This window comes from Procambarus clarkii, chromosome 88, assembly GCF_040958095.1.
Source record: "Procambarus clarkii isolate CNS0578487 chromosome 88, FALCON_Pclarkii_2.0, whole genome shotgun sequence".
Classification (NCBI taxonomy): Eukaryota; Metazoa; Arthropoda; class Malacostraca; order Decapoda; family Cambaridae; genus Procambarus; species Procambarus clarkii.
The window spans coordinates 692501-698424 of record NC_091237.1 but is presented as its reverse complement, the minus strand read 5'-3'; positions in this window follow the sequence as shown (position 1 = coordinate 698424).

The following is a 5924-nucleotide window of genomic DNA, read 5'->3' as shown; positions in this document are numbered from 1 at the left end:
TTAATTTTGAACACGGTTTGCATTTGAACGGGAATCCTCTCAACCACTGGAGAGAGGCCACCACAATAATTTACTGAAACATAGATATATTTTATTTCTGAAAATAATTCAGGACTAATACAAAATCTCAGTGTACATATGCCAAGAAGGGTGTTACACTTCTCAGTGCATATATCCATGGATTTTTTAAAGTAAATTTTAAGTACAATTCACCTCAAAAACTTTGATTTCGTGTGCGCCTAAAGGCACATGACCACGGTCAATTAAATTACATTTTCTACTTTATTTTACACCTCATACCCATCCCGCGAATAATGGTGGAAAAGGTTACTGGGGCACACAATCAGTTCAGGAACTGAACCCCAATAGTTCGTTTAGCTAAAGCCTCTTGTTGAATCACAAGTGATTCAACAATCACTTGTAATTCTCTTGTTGAATCACAAGTGAACACAATCACAACTTGAATCCCAAGTTGAACTCTCTCTTGTTGAATCACAATTGATTCAACAAGAGGCTCACAATAGTCACTATATAAGGCACTCTATATCTAGGGTGAGTTACTCAGTTAGGAGTCTTGCTCCACACCCACCCAACTGGGCGGCAGCTTTACAGTCATGCGCTCCACACCCACCCAACTGGGCGGCAGCTTTACAGTCATGCGCTCAACACCCACCCAACTGGGCGGCAGCTTTACAGTCATGCGCTCAACACCCACCCAACTGGGCGGCAGCTTTACAGTCATGCGCTCCACACCCACCCAACTGGGCGGCAGCTTTACAGTCATGTGCTCCACACCCACCCAACTGGGCGGCAGCTTTACAGGCATATGCTCCACACCCACCCAACTGGGCGGCAGCTTTACAGGCATGTGCTCCACACCCACCCAACTGGGCGGCAGCTTTACAGTCATGCGCTCCACACCCACCCAACTGGGCGGCAGCTTTACAGTCATGTGCTCCACACCCACCCAACTGGGCGGCAGCTTTACAGTCATGCGCTCAACACCCACCCAACTGGGCGGCAGCTTTACAGTCATGCGCTCAACACCCACCCAACTGGGCGGCAGCTTTACAGTCATGCGCTCCACACCCACCCAACTGGGCGGCAGCTTTACAGTCATGTGCTCCACACCCACCCAACTGGGCGGCAGCTTTACAGGCATATGCTCCACACCCACCCAACTGGGCGGCAGCTTTACAGGCATGTGCAAGCTGCACGTATAGTAAGCACATTTTGGATACTTCGCTAAGATTACGGGCAGCACATCATTATGAAAGAAGTACTTACATATTTTTTGGACACCATTGATGGTATTTTCTTTGATTTTCGCGGTTTTTTCACATTCCATTATATAATGACGCAAATTATGCGAAAGTTCTGCTGACAGAGTTTACATTTAGTCAAATCCACATCAGCAGATGTTACAAACTCCGAGAGGTACTTGTTGCCGAGCCTAAACCTAGCAGTGATAACATCTAGAATTCTTCTAACCTTATTTGATGACCATGATGCATTTTGCATAATTTGGTAAGTAAATAAATTTTAATGTATAATATTTAATTTATACATTAAATTATACATGCATTTAATTTTGCAACGACTATTTTCCCGCGTATATAATTATTGGCACTGTTGATAACTTTTCAAATTTGTTACTCACACGTTTGTAGCGATTAAAAAGCCCTGAGGTTGACAGCACTGTTTGATACCTATAGCATGAAGACTAATGACATTACTTCTATGTGGACAAATATATATGAATATTTTACTTATGTTAAACCTAGACTCCCAGCAGATTATATGGGTGTGGCGGAGGCAGTAAAGGCGTAACTTAGAGCTCCTCGGACGTAACTTAGAGCCCCCAGGCGTAACTTAGATCTTCCCGGCCGTAACTTAGACCTCTCCTGGGGTAAGTTGGAGCTCCCAAAGGATAACTTAGAGCTCCACGTGGGTAACTTAGAGCTCCATAGGGGGTAACTTAGAGCTCCCCGGGGGTGACGTAGAGCTCCCTGGGCGTAACTTAGAGTTCCCCGGGCGTTACTTTGAGCTCCCTGGGGGTAACTTAGAGCTCCCAGGGGGGTAACATAGAGCGCCCCATGGGTAACTTAGAGCGCCCCATGGGTAACTTAGAGTTCCCAAGGGGGGTAACTTAGAGCTTCCCTGGCATAATTTAGAGCTCCCCGGGCGTAACTTAGAGCTACTCAAGGGTAACTTGGAGTTCCCGGGTGTATCTTAGAGCTCCCCAGGTATAACCTAGAGTTCCCGGGGTAACTTCGAGCTCCCAGGGGTAACTTAGAGCTCCTCAGGCGTAACTTAGAGCTCCCCGGGCGTAACTTAGAGCTCCCAAGGGGTAACTTAGAGCTCCCTTGGCGTAACTTAGAGCTCCGCGCCTGTAACTTAGAGCTCTGCAGGGGTAACTTAGAGCTTCCCAGGGGTAAATTAGAACTCTCCGGGGATAACAGAGCTCCCCGGGGAGTAACTTAGAGCTCTCCGGGCGTGACTTAGATCTCCCTGGGCATAATTTAGAGCTCCCGTGGGTAACATAGATCTCCCCAGCTGTAACTTAAGAGCTTCCCAGGGGTAACTTAGAACTCTCCGTGGGTAACTTAGAACTTCCCGGGCGTAACTTAGAGCTCCCCGGGCGTAACTTAGATCTCTCCGGGGGTAACTTAGAGCTCCCCGGGAGGGGGGGGGGTAACATAGAGCGCTCCGTGGGTAACTTAGAGCTCCCTGGGCGGAACTTAGAGCTCCCCAAGCGTAACTTAGAGCTCCCCGGGCATAACATAGAGCTCCCTGGGGGTAACGTGGAGTTCCCGTGGGTAACTTAGATCTTCCCAGCTGTAACTTAGAGCTACCAGGGGGGGGGGGTAACTCAGAGCTCACCGGGCATATCTTAGAGCTCCCCGGGGGAAATGTACAGCTCCCCAGGGGTAACTTACAGCTCCCCAGGCATAACTTAGAGCTTCTGGGGGGGAGTAACTTATACCTCCTTGGGGGTAACTTAGAGCTACCCGGGTGTAACTTAGAGCTCCCCGTGGATATCTTAGATCTTCCCAGCTGTAACTTAGAGCTCTCCGGGCGGAACTTAGAGCTCCCCGTGGGTAACTTAGATCTTCCGGGCCATAACTAAGAGCTCCCAGGGGTTAAATTAGAGCTCCCCGTGGGGTAACTTAGAGCTGCCTGTAGGTAACTTAGAGCTCCCCAGTAGTAACTTTGAGCTCCCCGTGGGGTAACTTAGAGCTCCCCGGGCGTAAATTTAGAGCTCCCTGGGCGTAACTTAGAGCTCCGAGGGGGAAGGGGGAACTTAGAGCTCCCGGGGGTAACTTAGAGCTCCCGGTGGTAAGTTGGAGCTCCCCGGGCGTAACTTAGAGCTCCCCGGGGGTAACGTAGAGCACCCGTGGGTAACTTAGATCTTCCTGGACGTAACTTGGAGCTCCCCGAGGTTAACTTAGTGCTCCCTTAGGGGGTAACTTAGTGTGCCCCGTGGGTAACTTAGAGCTCCCCGGGGGGAAGGGGTAACGTAGAGCTCCCCGGGCGTAACTTAGAGCTCCCCGGGCGTAACTTAAAGCTCCTCGAGGGTAACTTAGAGCTCCCTGGGACGGGGTAACTTTGAGCGCCATGTGGGTAACTTAGAGCTCCCGGGGGGTAACTTAGAGCTCCCGGGTGTAACTTAGAGCTCCCCGGGCGTAACTTAGCGCTCCCTTGGGGTAATTTAGATCACCCCGGGCGTAACTTAGAGCTCCACGAGTGAGGGGGGTAACTGAGAGCTCCACGGGATAAACCGTGGAGCTCTACGTTACGCCCGGGGAGCTCTAAGTTACGCCCAGGGGCTCTAAGTTACGCCCGGGGAGCTCTAAGTTTCACCCGGGGAGCTCTATGTTACACCCGGGAGCTCAAAGTTACATCTGGGGAGCTCTAAGCTACCCCCAGGGGGCTCTAAGTTACGCCCGGAGAGCTCTAAGTTACGCAGAGGGAGCTCCCCGGGTGAAACTTAGAGCTCCCGTGGGTAACTTAGAGCTCCCCGCGCATAACCCAGAGCTCCCCTGGCGTAACTTAGAGTCCCCTGGGGGTTACTTAGAGCTCCCTGAGGGTAACTTTGAGCTCTCAGGCGTAACTTAGAGCTCCACGTGCGTAATTTAGATCTTCCCGGCTGTAACTAAGAGCTACCCGGGGTTAACTTAGAGCTCCCGGGGGTAACTTAGAGCTCCACGGGCGTAACTTAGAGCTCCCCGGGCATAACTTAGAGCTCCACGGGCGTAACTTAGAGCACCCCGTGGGCAACTTAGAACTCCCTGGGGTTAACTTAGTTCTCCCCTGGAGGTGACTTAGAGCGCCCCGTGGGTAACTTAGAGCTCCACGGGGGAAAACTTACAGCTCCCCAGGCGAAACTTACAGCTCCCCGGGCATAACTTAGAGCTCCCCTGGGGTAACTTAGAGCTCCCTTGGGGGTAACTTTGAGCGCCCTGTGGGTAAATTGGAGCTCCCGGGGGGAAAGTTAGAGCTCCCCGGGCGTAACTTAGAGCTCTCCGGGGTTAACTTAGCGCTCTCTGGGAGTAATCCAGAGCTCCTCGGAGGGGGGAGGATAACTTAGAGCTCCCCGGGCGTAACATAGAGTGCCCCGTGGGTAACTTAGAGCTCCCTTGGGAGTAACATAGAGCTTGCCAGGGTGTAACTTAGAGCTCCCTGAGCGTAACTTAGAGCTCCCCGGGGGTAACTTACAGCTCCCCAGGGGTAACTTAAACCTCCCTGGGCGTAACTTAGAGCTCCCCGGTGGTAAATTAGAACTCCCCATGGTTTAACTTAACACTCTTGGGGGGTAACTTACAGCTCCCCGGGCGTAACTTAGAGCTCCCGGGGGGGGGGGTAACTTATACCTCCCTGGGGGTAACTTAGAGCTCCCCAGGTGTAACTTAGAGCTCCCTGTGGGTAATGAGCTGTTTGCCATACAACAGGCATTCGCATATGTGATTGCACAAAACACTCAAAATGCAATCATACACACAGACTCAAAAGCTGCACTTCAAATACTAGGACAAAAACAGTGGAAAGATAATGTGGAAATAATTACCACCATTTTGTATCTTGGAGCAGTCGCTAAAGGCAAAGGACTCAACATAACTTTAAACTGGATCCCATCCCATGTTGGAATCCCATTAAATGAAAAATCTGATGAAATTGCTAAATTGGCAACTGGTCATCCAGTGATACATAAAACAATTCAACCCAGCCTAGAGAACATAAAAAACATCATCACCAAAAAACTCTCACATCTCAACAAAGCCGACCTGCACCAGAGAATAGCTGAAGGTTCGCCATCTGCAACATGGTATCTTCAGGCAACCAAATTAGAAAGGTTAAATATCCCAAAAGGAATCCACAGGGAAATAGCAGTTAGGCTATATAGACTACGTCTAGGTTACAGATGCAACTGGGAGATTGGTGAACCCCGACAGAGAGAGTGCATCTTCTGCCAAACTGTCACAGAAAAGCCATTACTTCACTATCTTCTGGAATGTGAAGCAACCAATGACCTTAGAAGAGCTTTAATAGTTCCTGAATCATGCAGTGGCCACCCTGAAGCCATCAACACAGCCACTCTCCTGGTCAACAAAGGTGTCCAGCAGCTGGACACCCTCATGAAGACTGTGAAGCAGTATCCTCCCCCGCGATAACAGCTTGATGGTTAAATGCAACCTCAGATTACTGAGAAAAAAAAATTGTACCACTTACGGGCTATTCATGCCCGTGCCACCTCTTGGGTGGCTTAATCTTTATCAATCATCAATCTGTGGGTAACCTAGATCTTCACGGCCGTAACTTAGAGCTCTCCAAGCGGAACTTAGAGCTCTCCGGGGTTAAATTAGAGCTGCCCAGGGGGTAACTTAGAGCTCCCTGTGGGCAACTTAGAGCTCCCCAGGGGTAAC